This window comes from Entelurus aequoreus, linkage group LG20 (genome assembly GCF_033978785.1).
Source record: "Entelurus aequoreus isolate RoL-2023_Sb linkage group LG20, RoL_Eaeq_v1.1, whole genome shotgun sequence".
Taxonomy (NCBI): domain Eukaryota; kingdom Metazoa; phylum Chordata; class Actinopteri; order Syngnathiformes; family Syngnathidae; genus Entelurus; species Entelurus aequoreus.
In genome coordinates, this window is record NC_084750.1 from 51,520,268 (window position 1) to 51,539,384 (window position 19,117).

Sequence of the window (19,117 nt, forward strand, 5' to 3'; positions counted from 1 at the left end):
GTAAGACACACACACACACACAAATACAAACACACACACACACATTCATAGTGCATGCATCATGGATCCAGCAGGTGACACATTATTATATTTAATACAGAGTAGACAGGAAACGATTGTATCAATTCTAATGGAGAGTCCATCTTTCAGTCAATAAATGAACAAACAAGCCCAGTAAAGAAAAAAATATGTAAATTTTTCTGTAAAAAAAACTGTTTGTTGTCACAATTTAATCTTCAAATCAACGGTTGTGTTATTTTGTATAATGGGGGGGGATTCCAATATACCAGTTTTTTTTTCATCAAGTTTACGGTGGATGTTTTTACAGTGCATTACTGTAAATGTAAACAACGCTAATACTCTTAATATTACAGTAACATTTGGGCCAATGAGCAGCCAGTTTTTAGGGTAAAATCAAAGCGTTCTGTGTCTACAGTGTATTACTGTCAATTGAAAAGTGGGACTACTGGTAAATTATGGCAATTATTGTAATTGTTTTTACAGTGCATTACTGTCAATTGAAAAGTGGTACTACTGTTATTTTTATAGGTAAATTATGGCAGATTTTTTTTTACCGTAGGTGTTTTTACAGTGCATTACTGTCAATTGAAAAGTGGTACTACTGTTGTTTTTACAGGTAAATTATGGCAATTATATGTGGCTTGTGCAGCCCTTTGAGACACTTGTGATTAAGGGCTATATAAATAAACTTTGATTGATTGATTGATTGAATTATTGTAGGTGTTTTTACAGTGCATTACTGTAAATGTAAACAACGGTAATACTGTTATTATTACAGTAACATTTGGGCCACTGAGCTGCCAGTTTTTAGGGTCAAATCAAAGTGTTTTGTTTCTACAGTGCATTACTGTCAATTGAAAAGTGGTACTACTGTTATTTTTACAGGTAAATTATGGCAATTATTGTAGGTGTTTTTACAGTGCATTACTGTCAATTGAAAAGTGGTACTACTGTTATTTTTACAGGTAAATTATGGCAATTATTGTAGGTGTTTTTACAGAGCATTACTGTAAATTGAAAAGTGATACTACTGTTGTTTTTACAGGTAAATTATGGCAATTATTGTAGGTGTTTTTACAGTGCATTACTGTAAATTGAAAAGTGGCATGACTGTTATTTTTACAGGTAAATTATGGCAATTGTTGTACGTGTTTTTACTGTGCATTACTGTAAATGTAAACAACGGTAATACTGTTATTATTACAGTAGCATTTGGGCTACTATGCTGCCAGTTTTTAGGGTAAATTCAAAGTGTTTTGTTTCTACAGTGCATTACTGTCAATTGAAAAGTGGTACTACTGTTGTTTTTACTGGTAAATTATGGCCATTTTTTTTTTACCGTAGGTGTTTTTACAGTTCATTACTGTCAATAAAATAGTGGTACTACTGTTATTTTTGCAAGTAAATTATGGCAATTATTGTAGGTGTTTTTACAGTGCATTACTGTAAATGTAAACAACGGTAATACTGTTATTATTACAGTAACATTTGGGCAGCTGAGCTGCCAGTTTTTAGGGTAAAATCAAAGTGTTTTGTTTCTACAGTGCATTACTGTCAATTCAAAAGTGGTACTACTGTTATTTTTACAGGTAAATTATGGCAATTTTTTTTTTTTTTACTGTATGTGTTTATACAGTGCATTACTGTAAATTGAAAAGTGGTACGACTGTTATTTTTACAGGTAAATTATGGCAATTATTGTATGTGTTTTTACTGTGCATTACTGTAAATGTAAACAACGGTAATACTGTTATTATTACAGTAGCATTTGGGCCACTAAGCTGCCAGTTTTTAGGGTAAATTCAAAGTGTTTTGTTTCTACAGTGCATTACTGTCAATTGAAAAGTGGTACTACTGTTGTTTTTACTGGTAAATTATGGAAATTATTGTAGGTGTTTTTACAGTGCAGTGCTGTAAATTGAAAAGTGGTACTACTGTTATTTTTACAGGTAAATTATGGCAATTTTTTTTACCGTAGGTGTTTTTACAGTGCATTACTGTCAATAAAATAGTGGTACTACTGTTATTTTACAAGTAAATTATGGCAATTATTGTAGGTGTTTTTACAGTGCATTACTGTCAATTGAAAAGTGGTACTACTGTTATTTTTACAGGTAAATTATGGCAATTTTTTTTTACCGTAAGTTTTTTTTACAGTGCATTACTTTAAATTGAAAAGTGGTACTATTGTTATATTTACAGGTAAATTATGGCAATTATATGTGGCTTGTGCAGCCCTTTGAGACACTTGTGATTAAGGGCTATATAAATAAACTTTGATTGATTGATTGATTTAATTATTGTAGGTGTTTTTACAGTGCATTACTGTAAATGTAAACAACGGTAATACTGTTATTATTACAGTAACATTTGGGCCACTGAGCTGCCAGTTTTTAGGGTCAAATCAAAGTGTTTTGTTTCTACAGTGCATTACTGTCAATTGAAAAGTGGTACTACTGTTATTTTTACAGGTAAATGATGGCAATTATTGTAGGTGTTTTTACAGTGCATTACTGTAAATTGAAAAGTGGTACTACTGTTATGTTTACAGGTAAATTATGGCAATTTTTTTTTTTTTACCGTATGTGTTTTTACAGTACATTACTGTAAATGGAAAAGTGGTACGACTGTTATTTTTACAGGTAAATTATGGCAATTATTGTAGGTGTTTTTACAGTGCATTACTGTAAATGGAAAAGTGGTACGACTGTTATTTTTACAGGTAAATTATGGCAATTATTGTAGGTATTTTTACAGAGCATTACTGTAAATTGAAAAGTGATACTACTGTTGTTTTTACAGGTAAATTATGGCAATTATTGTAGGTGTTTTTACAGTGCATTACTGTAAATTGAAAAGTGGCATGAATGTTATTTTTACAGGTAAATTATGGCAATTATTGTACGTGTTTTTACTGTGCATTACTGTAAATGTAAACAACGGTAATACTGTTATTATTACAGTAGCATTTGGGCCACTATGCTGCCAGTTTTTAGGGTAAATTCAAAGTGTTTTGTTTCTACAGTGCATTACTGTCAATTGAAAAGTGGTACTACTGTTGTTTTTACTGGTAAATTATGGCCATTTTTTTTTACCGTAAGTTTTTTTACAGTGCATTACTTTAAATTGAAAAGTGGTACTACTGTTATTTTTACAGGTAAATTATGGCAATTATTGTAGGGATTTTTTACAGTGCATTACTGTAAATGTAAACAACGGTAATACTGTTATTATTACAGTAACATTTGGGCCACTGAGCTGCCAGTTTTTAGGGTAAAGTCAAAGTGTTTTGTTTTTACAGTGCATTACTGTCAATTGAAAAGTGGTACTACTGTTGTTTTTACTGGTAAATTATGGAAATTATTGTAGGTGTTTTTACAGTGCATTACTGTAAATTGAAAAGTGGTATTACTGTTATTTTTACAGGTAAATTATGGCAACATTTTTTTTTACCGTAACTGTTTTTACAGAGCATTACTGTAAATGTTAACAACGGTAATGCTGTTATTATTACAGTAACATTTGGGCCACTGAGCTGCCAGTTTTTACGGTCAAATCAAAGTTTTTTCAACCGTTTGTCCCTCTCGGGGTCGCGGGGGGGGGGGGGGGGGGGTGTTTGCTGGAGCCTATCTCAGCTGCATTCGGGCGGAAGGCGGTGTACACCCTGGACAAGTCGCCACCTCGTCATGTTTCTACAGTGTATTACTGTCAATTGAAAAGTGTTACTACTGTTATTTTTACAGGTAAATTATGGCAATTATTGTAGGTCTTTTCACAGTGCATTACTGTAGCGGGAAAGATTTGATCACTTTTACTGTCAATATTTTAACAACTGAAAAATCTTTGGTAGTTTTTTTTTACAGTGCATTACTGTAAATGTAAAAACACTGAACACTGTTATTTTTACAGTAACGTTTTTTAGCGTACGGCGGTTCTGACACCAAATGACTGTATATTGGTTAATTTGACAGTAGAGTTCTGGCGACAGAACCGCAACGGTTGTTGTTTTTACAGTTCATTCCTGTACATTGGAAAACTAACGCTGTTACTTTTGTTTTTACGGTCAAAATCTGGCAACTGTGCATTTATTTTTTTATCCTAAAATCTACGATAATTTTTTCGTGGAAGTCTAGCGACTGAGCTGCAAGTTTTTCACTGTAAAAATAACTGCGATTCCGTCCTTAATTGGCGGTAATGCTCAGTATAAATCGCCGTACATTTTAGCTGCCAGTTTTCTACGGCACAGTTGGAATGATAAAATACTTTTTTGGAAATAACTTTGACATCAAAAGAACATCGAAGCCTAAACATTGGATTAGGCAAACTTTGATTCGATTTGTTGAGGTTTTGTCACAAGTTCAACGTGGTTCAGTGATTTTAGGGGTGCTAATATGGAATGACTGTCTGGGCTCGATTGTGTCTCCTCTGCTGATAAATCTGATAGGACTTCATCTCCTAATAACGGAGATGGATGTTTCTCCCCGTCCTGCTCCTCTGTTCAGCTTCTGAAGTCCATGGCACGCATCAACAACAAATATGCAACGTCCTAGTATCTCCAATTTCCTGCACTTGTCCCTAATGCAAGCCGCCACCCTCGCATCTGGATGGATCAGAGGATCTAATTTAGCGGCGGAAATGAAGGCGGATCAGATGCACTTTGTCTGAAATGTAGGAGTAATCAGCGAGCAGAGAGGAAAGAAGGAGCGAGGGAAGAGTGGAGGAGGACGAGGAGCATCGGATCTGAGAGGACTTTCATGATCAGCATCAGTTGTCTTCTAACTTTGACAACCTGGTCTATCAAGTGTTGACACCTTTCGCTAAAAACTCAGTTGTGGGTTCGAGTCCTACTAATTTATCGTTTGTTTTCTTTCGAGTCTTTCACATTGCCGAGTAAAACTGGAGGAGCCACGTCCGGGTGGCCGAGCAGTCTAAGGCGACAGACTCAAGGAATGTTTCGAATGGAGGCTTCTGGCCTCCAGATTAGGAAGTGGGTTCAAATCCCACTCCTGACAAAAGTTTTTGAACACAGCAATGACTTTGCCAGTCATTTGTTTCTTTCAGGATTATTGAATTTGAACATATGGCAACTCACTTCTTGTGATTTCTTAGGAGTTTTGCAAGTTTGCGTTCAAAGAAATGACAAAGAAAACTTTGATTAAGGCCCTTGAACAGGGGTCTCCAACTTTCATCACAAAGAGTGTTTCTTTGTCCAAAATACTCTAGAACAGGGGTCTCCAACTTTTATCACAAAGAGAGTTTCTCTGCCTAAAAAGCTCTAGAACAGGTGTCTCCAACTTTAATCACAAAGAGGGTTTCTTTTTCCAAAAGACTCTAGAACAGGGGTCTCCAATTTTCGTCACAGAGAGGGTTTCTTTGTCCAAAGGACTCTAGAACAGGGGTCTCCAACTTTCATCATAGAGAGAGTTTCTTTGTCGAAGGAAACTATGATTAAGGCCCTTGAACAGGGGTCTCCAACTTTCATCACCAAAATAGTTTCTTTGTCCAAAAGGCTCGAGAACAGGGTCTCCAACTTTCATCACAAAGAGAGTTTCTTTGCCTAAAAAGCTCTAGAACAGGTGTCTCCAACTTTAATCACAAAGAGGGTTTCTTTTTCCAAAAGACTCTAGAACAGGGGTCTCCAATTTTCGTCACAGAGAGGGTTTCTTTGTCCAAAGGACTCTAGAACAGGGGTCTCCAACTTTCATCGCAGAGAGAGTTTCTTTGTCCAAAATACTCTAGAACAGGGCTCTTTAACTTTCATCATAGAGAGAGTTTCTTTGTCCAAAAGGCTCTAGAACAGGGGTCTTCAACTTTCATCACCAAGAGAGTTTCTTTTTCTAAAAGGCTCTAGAACAGGGGTCTCCAACTTTCATCACCAAGAGAGTTTCTTTGTCCAAAAGGCTCGAGAACAGGGTCTCCAACTTTCATCACAAATAGTTTATTTGTCCAAAACGCTCTAGAACAGGGGTCTCCAACCTTCATCATAAAGTGTCCAAAAGACTCTAGATCAGGGGTGCCCAAACCTGTTTTGCCTCCCAACGGTCTAAGATGCCAGACTCAAGGGTTGGTTTGATCTTGCAGCAGTATATCCAGATTTCTGGTTTGTTTCCTGTATAATTTTTTAAATTACTGAGTAAAACTGGAGGACTTCTGGTCGCCAAATTTCTGCCGAGAACATTTAAATATATGGGTATAAATAGCTGATTTTCCATGGTTTGTTGTGGGATTCAAAGTAATCGTGAAGGTAGCTTTCATAATGTAATAGGACTTATGGTCTCCAAACAGAGGCCTAGGTTCAAATCCCACTTCGGACAGCAACTTTTGAATAGTGCAATAATGTTGTGTGTTATTAGTTTGCCGAAGGATGATCAACATTCCTCTAGTAAACCTGGGAGAAGTCATTTCCTGCAGACAGGGCTGAGTGGTCTAAGGTGCCACACTGAAGGTGAGACTCCCTCCATGATGATTTGGATCTTCTGGTCTCTAACTGGAGGTGTGGGTTCGAATTCCACTCTTGAAAATACTTTTTTAATACTGCAATGACTTTGCCAGTCTTTTGTGTCTTTTATGGATATTCAACTTGAACATATGATTTCTTTGGAGCTCTGCAAGTTTGCTTTCAAATAAATTATGAAAGGGGCTTTGATTAGGGCTCTAGATCCGGGGTCTCTAACTTTCATCACTATAAGAGTTACTTTGACAAAACGGCTCTAAGTCAGGGGTGTCTAAACCTTTTTGCCTCCAAATAATTTCAAGTGTCAGACTCAAGGTTTGGTTTCATCTGTCAGCAGTGTATCAAGACTTCTGGTCTGCAAAGGGAGTCCTGTGTTCAAATCCTCCTCCTGACAAAAACTTTTTAATATATACACGTGAGTAATTAATTTCATGTGATTCAATCTGTTATGTGGAGACTTTGGCAGGTACGTGTTGAACGAAACCATAAAGAATGTTTTGACTAGGGCTCTACGGGTCATAGTCAATGTGTCAGGATGGCCGAGTGAAATGGGACTTCTGGTCTCCGAAGGGAGGCGTGGGTTCAAATCCCACTCCTGACTAGTTGTTATTTTTTTAAAATACTTTAGGAGTTATGTTTCTTTTAGGATTATTGACGTTGAACATATGGGTGACTCATTTCTTTGGATGCGTCTTTGGCTGCAGGAAGTTATGCGAGTTTGCATTCAAAGAAATTACCGGTATGAAGGAGGCTTTAATTAAGGCTCCCGATCAAGGGTCTCTATTTTTCATCACTCTGGGTGAATCAAAGGCTGACGAGAAGAGGCAGAAATGCAAAGAGCACTACACAAAAATACAACAAGCAGTATAATTAATCATCGTAGTCTGTAAAAATACACTGGCAAAAGAAAACCCCACTGATTGGCAATTAAGAACAGGTGAACCAAGTAAATGCCAACCAAAAACAAGTGAGGAGACCAGCGCTCAGAAGCCAAGTTAAAGCTACTGCAAAACGTACAAGAACAGGAAGTTGATGCAAAAACAATTGCTGGACAGAAAGAAATACCAAACCCAAAAAAACCAATGGTCCAAAACAGTAATGACACCCGGAGGTCTACAGTTTTACACGGAAACATAGATGTACTGCAAGGTGATGGCATTTCTGACGACTTCCCCTTTGAAGAAAAGATCCAGGTGTGTTGAGCTATTTCATTATCTTTTGGTGATTTTCACTCAACATTTTGTTAGGCTTTGCTAATCATGATCAATTCTTCTGTTGCCTTGATTGAGGCATACCACACCAGACGTCACCCACACAAAGTCCAGGGTTCAGCAGTGTGAGCCAAACAAACTTTATGAGTCGTGCAAATGCACCAGTTTGTTTTAACTGAACCTAATTGGACAAGGTGAACACACCCTAATAGCAATAAGAGTGGAAGAATGGTCTTTGGCTGAGTGGTCCAAGGTGCTGGCCTCAAGATGTTAGTCTTTTGGTAAATGAAATGGGGCTTCTGCTCCCCAAATGGAGGCGTGGGTTTAAATGCCACTCCTGACAAGACCTTTGAAATACTACAATGACTTTGTCAGACATTTGTTTCTGTTAGGATTATTGACGTCGAACATATGCGTAGCTCATTTCTTCAGATACGTCTTTGGCGGCTGGGAGTTATGCAAGTTTATGTTCAAAGAAATGAAGAAGGAGGTTTTGATTAAGGCTCTAGATCAATGGTCTCCAGCTTCATCGCTTTGACAAAAAGAAAGGCGGAGTCATCTATTTGTGTTTTATTTTATATGACTGGCAACATTTAAATTGTGCTTTATTTACAGAGCATATTTCCACTCAAAAGGGTGCAGTCATTGTCTTGATGCTGTTTTAGTAACGTCTGAACTGCACATAGAAAACGAATGCTACAATTTGAGGCAAATATTTTCTGCTTCTGACAATACCTGATAGTGACAAGGTCAGGATGGCCGAGCGGTCCAAGGCGCCAGACTCAAGGTGCGACTCCTTCCTTGGAACATTGGGTGTTCTGGTCTCTACATAGAGGCGTGGGTTCAAATCCCACTCCTGACAGCAACTTTTTCGTACATTGGTCTCAGTAGCTGATTTTCCGGAATACGTTCTACAATACAGGGAATTTTTGCAAGAAGACTTTGATTTTGTGGGTTCAAATCCCACTCCTGACGAGGAATTTTAAATTCTGTAGTTACATATCCCAGGAGAGGATTCCGAACATTGGTCAGCAAATGCTGATTTTAGTGTGTCACTCAAGCTCTATCAAATGGAGACGTGGGTTCAAATCCTACTTCTGACAAGACACTTTAAATACTGCAATAGCTGTGCCAGTCATTTGTTTCTTTAAAGATTATTGACATTGAACATATGGGTAGGTTCTTTGTTTTGATTCGTCATTGGTTGCAGGGACTTATGCAAGTTCAAAGAAATTATGTAGGAGTCTTTGATTGGGGCTCTAGATCAGGGTTCTCCAGATTTCATCATTATGGGCAATCAAAGGTTGATGAGGCGAGGCAAGAATGTTTCCAAGATTTCTTTCCAATAAAGATACCTGACATTGGTAGGGCAGCAAATGCACCAGAGTTCGCTTCAACTGGACCTGAATTTAGGTGTGATACTTTCTGTCAAACAATGGGGATTCTGGTCTGCGTTCAATTCCTTTTTCTGACAGTAGCATTTTAATATATAAATGGCATTTTCCATGATTTGTTTTGGGATGCGGTGGAGTTTTGCAAGTTTGACTTCAAAGAAATCATATTCGATGCTTTGACTAAGGCTTTAGATACAACTCATAACATTGTCAAAATGTCCAAGTGATCTAAGGTGCCAGACTCAGGGTTTGATCCTTCCCTAATATCTTGGGTACTTTTGGTCTCCAAATTGGGGACATGGGTTCAGTACTCACTTCTGACAATAACATTTACAATTTTTGTCATGGGATTATTGATGTTCAACATAATGATAGCTCATTTGTTTTGATTTGTTTATTGGTTGCAGGGTGTTATGCGAGTTAGCGTTCAAATAAATTATGAAAGAGGCTTTGATTAGGCCTAAAATCAGGGGTCTCCAGATTTCATCACTATGGGCAATCAAAGGTTGATGAGGCGAGGCAAACATGTTCCCAGGATTTCTTTCCATTGAAGATACCTGACATTGGGAGCAAAGCACATCCACAAGAGTTCGCTTCAACTGGACCTTGGGTGAGAACACACCCTAATAGTGATAAAAGTGGAAAGAGGTATTTCAGTGTCAGGATGGCCGAGTGGTCTAAGGCGCCAGACTCAAGGTGCGATACCTTCTGTAAGATAATGGGGATTCTGGGGCTGTATTTATCAAGCTTCTTAGAATTACTCCTAAGAAGTCTGCTAAGAGTTGACTTATGAGTAAAGAAATTCTTCGCTGGAAGCTGCACTTAAAAGTTAGTTATCAAGCGTCTTACTCACACTTTCAGCGAAGTGTAGGACTGAATCTTAAGTGTCACACTCAAAGCTAAATTACAACATTACTACGTGCCGTAAACGGAATTTTAGGTGACGTCATTTCTGTGTCCATAGAAATGACCAATCACAGAAGGGAATCCCTTGTCTAAGAATAAAGAAATATCTTAGAAATATTTAAGTGGACAATGGGAGTGTATATTTTGACAATAAACTACAAAATAATACAAAACAAACAAACAATATTGGCAATGAATCAAAAATAAATGTTTCCTTTTTGTTGCACCTTTCCTGCTTCCTGCTCCCAGATCGTAGTCGAAGAGCGCAGGGGAGACACTTCTCCAGGGCCGATGTATGCTCGGAGCAACACCCTTCACTTTACCCGGCAGTGGGTCTCCACAGCGGACGACTTTAGGGTGAATGATGAGTCCGGCGATTAGTTGCAAATATTGCTTTATTGATTGCTTGCACACAGCCAATCCAACACAAAACAAACTAGTCCCCGCCCGCACTCACGCTACCGCTCCCCCTCTTCTCTCGCCCACACACTCACTGACGTCACTCACCTCACATGCTGTCCCCTATTAAAGGGCCACACACACACACGCTACTCTCAGAACATTTTCTTTCCAATTCATTAATTAGGCAACTAATTTGAAACTGGTGTTGGTGGCTCTATATATACTAGCCCACTGCAGCCACATGCAGAAATCAACATGGAATCGAAAATTATTAAATCTGTGACAAAAATAATACCCGCTCTGTCTAAACGATACTGTCTGATCAGCTGCTCGTCATCAAACAAAGCCAGGACATCCTTCCGCTCCCTGAACGTTCGCGCAAGTCTCTCTCGCCTCAGTGCCATCCCCTGCTGGCAACTCCTAACCACTTAGGACACCTCTGAAGGTCTCTTAAATATCGTGGAGAGTAGGAGTGATTCTTAGACTTAAAGGCCTACTGAAATGATTTTTTTTTATTTAAACGGGAATAGCAGATCCATTCTATGTGTCATACTTGATCATTTCGCGATATTGCCATATTTTTGCTGAAAGGATTTAGTAGAGAAAATCGACGATAAAGTTCGCAACTTTTGCTCGCTGATAAAAAAAAGCCTTGCCTGTACCGGAAGTAGCGTGACGTCACAGGAGCTAGTATTCCTCACAATTCCCCGTTGTTTACAATGGAGCGAGAGAGATCCGGACCGAGAAAGTGATGATTACCCCATTAATTTGAGCGAGGATGAAAGATTCGTTGATGAGGAACGTTACAGTGAATGACTTGAGAGGCAGCGATGGACGTATCTTTTTTCGCTCTGACCGTAACTTAGGTACAAGCTGGCTCATTGGATTCCACACTCTCCTTTTTCTATTGTAGATCACAGATTTGTATTTTAAACCACCTCGGATACTATATCCTCTTGAAAATGAGAGTCGAGAACGCGAAATGGACATTCAGTGCCTTTTATCTCCACGACAATACATCGGCGAAATGCTTTAGCTACGAGCTAACGTGATAGCATCTTGCTTTAACTGCATATAGAAACAAAAGAAATAAACCCCTGACTGGAAGGATAGATAGAAAATCAACAATACTATTAAACCGTGGACATGTAAATACACGGTTAATGCTTTCCAGGCTGGCGAAGGTTAACAATGCTGTGCTAACGACGCCATTGAAGCTAACTTAGCAATCGGACTGCACAGAGCTATGCTAAAAACATTAGCTCTCCACCTACGCCAGCCAGCCCTCATTTGCTCATCAACACCCGTGCTCACCTGCGTTCCAGCGATCGGCAGAAGGACGAAGGACTTCACCCGATGCGTTTGGCGGCCCGGAGACGTAGGAAGTCAAGGTGAAGTCGGCGGCTAGCGCGGCTAGCGCGGCTAGCGCGGCTAGCGCTCCAACAAAGTCCTCCTGGTTGTGTTGCTGTAGTCCGCTGCTAATACACTGATCCCACCTACAACTGTCTTCTTTGCAGCCTTCATTGTTCATTAAAAAAATTGCAAAATATGTCCAGAATACTGTGGAATTATGAAATGAAAACAGAGCTTTTTGTATAGGATTCTACGGGGTACCATAACTTCCGTTACTCGGACTTCGTCACGCGCATACGTCATCATACCGCGATGTTTCAGCCGGATATTTCCCGGGAATTTTAAAATGTCACTTTATAAGTTAACCCGGCCGTATTGGCATGTGTTGCAATGTTAAGATTTCATCATTGATATATAAACTATCAGACTGCGTAGTCGGTAGTAGTGGCTTTCAGTAGGCCTTTAAGAAAGTTGATAAATAGCTTTTATTCTTAAGTTTGAGAGTATGACTAAATTTCACAAATTCTCAGGACTTAAGTGTAAAATGGCACTCTAAGACGCTTGATAAGTACGGCCCCTGATCTCCAAAGGGAGGCGAAGCTATATAATACAGTGTGTCAGGGTGGTCTAAGGCCCCGGAGACAAGGTGGGACTTCTTCAATCATGAAATGGTATTTCTGATCCCCAAATGGAGGTGTGGGTTTTTATCGTAATTTCCAAACATTTGCACTTTTTTACGTGGGACGAGGCCCTCTACGGATCGCGAGACATGGTCTCAATCTACGTCCTCACAGTGTGCCAGTTGAAACACAGCCGACATGCAAGACTGTCAACAACTTTTGGTACAAGGTGCACTGGTTCAGACTGGAAGGACAATTCATGTTGGCTGTCACTTCCTTCCTCGTGGGCTTTGTTGCCTCCATTAGCTGATCCGACCTGCAGCCTTCAACATTCCTCACTGAACACGAGGCCCAGAATACATCCTTTAAATCAAATATCAACATGTTGAGGAACTTATTTTCATGTCTTCCAGTGATACATCTCACTTGGTGATTAATGCTTGAGGAGTTGCCAGGGACGACGTGGGTAACTTCCTGTCTTCCACAGGGCCTGGAACGCTTTGGCGTCCGACATCGAGCCTTTAGCTGATTGGCTAAATCGGCTCGCTTGGGTTTAATTAGAAACAGCATCCAGACACACCCGCGTCCAGGGGCTCTTTAATTACCCCTAGGTTTGTTCTGAGACAGGGGGGGGGGGGTTGAGCTCTAATTAACCAGCTCTGACGCGCTGGACTCGGACTTATTTTTGTCCCCCATGCAAAAACCTGAAGACCCACAGGGACTGCTGTTGACGGCACATTTCCTTTAGACGCGTGGTGATGAAGAATTATACGCTAAGTAAGCTAAGACAGCTTTGTGAGGGAGTCCAAAGAGGGAAGGCGTGGAACAGAGTGCACAGGAGTGATGAAGATGGAAGGGGAAGGATGGTGCCACACTGACGTAAAGGACCAGCCTGTTATCTGTCCGTCTGTCAGCCTCACGGGCCAAACGTCTGCTCGTGCCGTCTCGCAGCAGACAAACGGCAGCAATGAGTGACAGAGACTATAGAGGCTTTACACCACACTTGGCGGCCATTTCTTTAGGTACACCAGCGCACTCCAACTCCATCCAGCACCACACAAATTACCATACTTGGAAAAAAGTCTGTGAGGTTGCCTGAGTTATACGTTGAAGCCTGCAGGTGTTAGCAAACAAACTTTTCTTCCCGTCACTCACACACGCGCTCGGGTCATTTGAAGATGATCGCAATCCATCAAGCAGTCATCAAATTGATCAGCCAAGAAATACCATATTTATTTACTTATTTATTGCACACCGGCAACAGTTTATTCACTGATACTGAAAACGTCATTAAAAATAAAATAAGTATATTTTTTTAATGTATATTTTTCCCAAAACTGGCCTTAAAAAAAAAAGGGGGCAATTCAGTGTTCTTATATTCTTATATCATCCAATACAGTAGTTTAACAATGCTCTGCTAAATAAAGCTAATATTAGACATATTCATAAATCAGTACCTTTTTCACAGTTTTATTTCATTTTCTCATATCAACTACAATCATTTTGTAAAACAAAACTAGGTAGAAAGCAAAACATACGGTGAAAATTATGTAATAAAAAGTCCGGAAGCGTGTTTATTTGTGCAAATGTCCTCCAATAAGCACAATATTGGTTGTATAGTAGTCATATACAGCGTGCTTAAGTATTTAGCACCTCTTTCAAAGGCAAAGGTCACGTTTCATGTACAGAAGATGTGTGATTATAATAGAATAGAATAGAATAGAATGGACTTCATTGTCATTATATTTGCATATAACGAGATTAAGGACTCCAACTTAAGGTGCTGTAGTGGGAACAAATATGGGGTAAAAATAAATAAATAATAAAATAAAATAAATTACACAACAGGCAATAAAGAAAAACAACTAACAATTGAAATAAACAGACTACTATCCAATAAGAATAATATGCAATCCTGTACAATATACACTAATATATGTACAATATATAATACTATAGAAATACAAAATACTGCACAATATACAGAACAAGACAAGAGTACCGGAGTGTTAAATAAATAGAAATCAGTGTCGCACGTATTGCACTCGAAGGGTAATATTGCACAGTAGGGTATTGGGGTAGGATATTGTATAGGGCTGAATTATTATTATAATGTTAGTGAGATTACTCCATTATATAGTCCCCTTCAAGAAAATAAAAGTATTTTTTATTTTTAAAAAAGCCTCTCTGAAAAAAAACAACCCAAAATGGTGCAAAATCTTGAAAACCCAGAAATTGGGTTACAAATGGCCTAAAAATGATTTACTCCTTATAAAAATAATGCCAAAATTCAACTCAAAACTAACAACCCATAAATTGGGTTACCAAAAATACCCAATTTGTTGTGAAGTCAAATGTCCTGCAATAAGCACACTATTTATTGCATAATAGTCATATACAGCATGCTCAAGTATTTAGCACCTCTTTAAAATACAAAGGACGCATTTCATGTACATAAGATGTGTGATTATAAATAATGTTAATGAGATTACTCCATTATATAGTCCCCTTCAAGAAAAACAAGTTATTTTTTCTTTTAAAAAAGCCTCTAACTGCCAGTCCGTCATACCAAAGTTCAGGTTGAGGCTAGCGAGCTGGGAGAGGAGGAAACTCCCAACAAGTTTGCACGTTTCTGCTCCGTCAAAACTCCCCATAGTGACGTCGAATGTTGAATTGTTCTTTTTTTGCCATGGTGTACCGTTGCGGATGAGTATGGAGTTCTTTGCGTGGATGATGATGTTTCTTTCGTTGCCTGTGATTGAGTCGTAGTCCGAGGCAAAGTCTAGTGCTTTGGTCAGTAGGTCTTGCGTGATGGAAGGGTAAAATTCTTTGACATCGAAGGAGATAAAGTTGTGCTGTTGTTTGTCTTGGATGTTGCTGAACCATTTGATTACTGCTGCTGTATTTCTCCATTGGTTGAGTGGTGTTTTGTCCGTGATTTTTGTGTTGATTCTGTCCAGGATTATTTTGCTGATTTTTCCTATTTCGGATTTAGTTGGGTTTATTAGTCGGCATGATGGGTTATTTGCGAAGTTGGGTTTGTGGTCCTTCAATGTGATGAAGGCTTCCTTGTTGGCTGTAGCGTCCACCCTGTCCTCGATGTCCAGTTCAGCCGCGATCCGTTTGTTTTCCAGGTGGATGTTCTGTAAAGTGTTGGGTTGTGCTTTTTTGTATGATTTGGTGATGCTTCTGTCCAGTAAAGTGTTATGTTCTTGTATGTTCATTCTGTAGAAATTTGTGGTTTTATCGGCGGCTATGATGAGGTTGCTTACTTTCTTGATGCGCTCCGTGTCATTTTTCAGCTTGGTGAGGAGTGGGTTGCGGACTGGCTTGAATTTGACCGATTGTATCATTTTGAGCATGTCGTTCTCAAAATCCTTTAGTTCCTCAACTGTGGGTGGGTTCTTGGTAGATTTGAATCCGTAAGTTTTCTTTTGTGTTCCTTTTGTTTCAGGGCGGAGGAAAAAGTGTGCTTTCCACCGCATCCTTCTTAGGAAATGTTCCGTCTTTTCTATGCGCCTTAGCTTGTAGTCATTTTGCGCGGGTATGGGAATTGTCTTCGTGGAGTAGTCGATGTTGAATTTTTCCATTTGTGATCGTCGTACAGTGCTCAACAAATGTATATGTCTATGTATGTGTATATGTATATGTCCATGTATATATATATGTATATGTGTATATATGTATATATATATATATATATATATATATATATATATATATATATATATATATATATATATATATATATATATATATATATATATATATATGTGTCTATATGTATATGTATCTATATATATCTATATATATATATATGTATGTATGTATGTATGTATGTATGTATGTATGTATGTATGTATGTATGTATGTATGTATGTATGTATGTATGTATATATATGTATATATATGTATATATATATATATATGTATATATATATATATGTATATATATATATATATGTATATATATATATGTATATATATATGTATATATATATGTATATATATATATATATATATATATATATATATATGTATATATTATATATATATATATGTATATATATATATATATATATGTATATATATGTATATATATGTATATATATATATATATATATATATATATATATATATACATATATATATATATATATATGTGTATATATATGTGTATATATATGTATATATATATATATATATATATATGTATATATATATATATGTATATATAAGTATATATATATATATATATATATATGTATATATATATATATATATATGTATATATATATATACATATATATATATATATGTATATATATATATATATACATATATATATATATATATATATATATATATATATATATATATATATATATATATATATATATATATATATATATATATATATATATATATATATATATATATATGTATATATATATATATATATATATATGTATATATATATATATATATATATATATGTATATATATATGTATGTATTCATACATATATATTCCTCGCGCACTAATTGACTTAAAGAGCGCACTTGCTGCATGTCACGTTATCGATGGTAAAATGCATTTTTAGACAATATGATTTGCCTGAGTGGCTAGGAGACGGTAGAAAAAAGACTAGTAAGGACAAATTTCAAAAAATAATAATACATTTTTTTTTTTTAAAAACATTATTATTATTATTATTATTTTTAACTTGGGACTTCCCGCGGGCCGTATTTTGGACGCTGGGGGGCCGTAGTTTGGGGACCCCTGCTCTAACCCAAAAATGGGGTACGCTCTTGGAAAAAAAATACCCCCAAATGGTGCATAATCTTGAAAACACAGAAATTGGGTTAAAAATGGCCTACAAATGGGTTACTCCTTAGAAAAATAATGCCAAAATTCAACTCAAAACTAACAACCCATAAATTGGGTTACCAAAAATAACCCAATTTGTATAAGTCAAAGCTGGATAGCCAGTTCACATCTAAGTGTCCTCCAATAAGCACACTATTTATTGTATAGTAGTCATATACAGCATGCTCAAGTAGCACCTCTTTAAAATGCAAAGGACACATTTCATGTACATAAGATGTGTGATTATAAATAATGTTAATGAGATTACTCCATTATATAGTCCCTTTCAAGAAAAAAGTTATTTTTTAATTCAAAAAGCCTCTAACCCAAAAATGGAGTACTGTCTGAAAAAAAATACCCCAAACTGGTGCATGATCTTAAAAAAACAAAACAGAAATTGGGTTAGAAATGGCCTAAAAATGGTTTACTCCTTATATTAATAATGCCAAAATTTAACTCAAAACTAACAACCCATAAATTGGGTTACCAAAAATACCCAATTTGTTGTGAAGTCAAAACTGGATAGCCAGTTAACATCTAAATGTCCTCCAATAAGCACAATATTTATTGTATAGTAGTCATATACAGCATGCTCAAGTATTTAGCACCTCTTCCAAAGGCAAAGGATGCATTTCATGTACATAAGATGTGTGATTATAAATAATGTTAATGAGATTACTCCATGATATACCCCAGTTCAAGAAAAAAAGTGATTTTGTTTTTCATTTAAAAAAGCCTCTAACCCCAAAATGGGGTACTCTCTGAAAAAAAAAAACCCCAAAATGGTGCATAATTTTTAAAACCCAGAAATTGGGTTAAAAATGGTATCTCCCTATAAAAATAATGCCAAAATTAAAGCATTTAGCACCTCTTTCAAAGGCAAATGACGCATTTCATGTACATAAGATGTGTGATTATAAATAATGTTAATGAGATGACTCCATTATATACCCCCGTTTAAGAAAAAAAAATATTATTTTTAATTTAAAAAAGCCTCTAACTCAAAAAATAGGGTACCCCAAAATGGTGCACAATCTTGAAAACCCAGAAATTGGGTTAAATAAATGAGTTACTAAAAATAATGCCAAAATTCGACTCAAAACTAACTACCCATAAACTTGGGTTACCAAAAATAACCCAACATTTTTAGTGTGTAGTAAAACCATTTACAAAAGGTCAGCATCCTAGGCTGTAGGCTATCAGGAGCTCGCAGCTACCCAACAGCGAAGCACAGAATAGCACACAAGCTAGCCATAAGTAATAAGTGGCATTCATTGAACAATATTGCACATTTGTCAATAGAAACAACTATGAAGTGTCATTGTTGAATATTATTTACACATACAGTCTCCGAAGGAGAAGCATATTAGAAAGTATCCAGTAACAAACGTGTCTGCATTAATCAGCTTGTTGCCTCGTGAGCTTGACGAAATGAATGTCGCCAAAAAATAATGACCACTCCACTTCAACTTAATGACAGCATAAGTTCATTGCAGAAGGTTAATAATAAATGTGTTTGTGTGTTTCATACTGTCAGAATAATTGTATGTAAGTTATCACAAAACTTTGTGTTGCCATGAGTTCCCGGCGAGAAGACAAAAGCTGTCTTTGATCCTACCACGAAGAAGGCTTGTAAAACTCCACTTTGTAGGATGGGAAGCAACATGAAGGTGTTCTTGTAATCCACAGAAAGATTTTGTCTTGACCCGGGAACTACAAAGCGGAGAGAAAGCACGACCTGCCCAAGCAACAGGCACCTGTTCTTTGAACTGTTTTACGACCTTTTCTTTTAACTCTTTTACGACCTTTTCTTTGAACCGACCTTTTCTTTGAACTGTTTTGTAATCAACGGCGATGGCTGTTTACGACCCCCAATCCCTTTAGAAA

General features: G+C 37.2%; 1 non-coding gene across 1 annotated transcript; it reads left to right on the plus strand.

Annotated features, from left to right (window-relative positions):
- Positions 1 to 8,435: 8,435 nt before the first annotated feature.
- trnal-caa (transfer RNA leucine (anticodon CAA)) lies at positions 8,436 to 8,548 on the plus strand. Its single transcript has 2 exons — positions 8,436 to 8,473; positions 8,503 to 8,548. It is a non-coding gene; the product is annotated as a tRNA-Leu (tRNA).
- Positions 8,549 to 19,117: the final 10,569 nt, after the last annotated feature.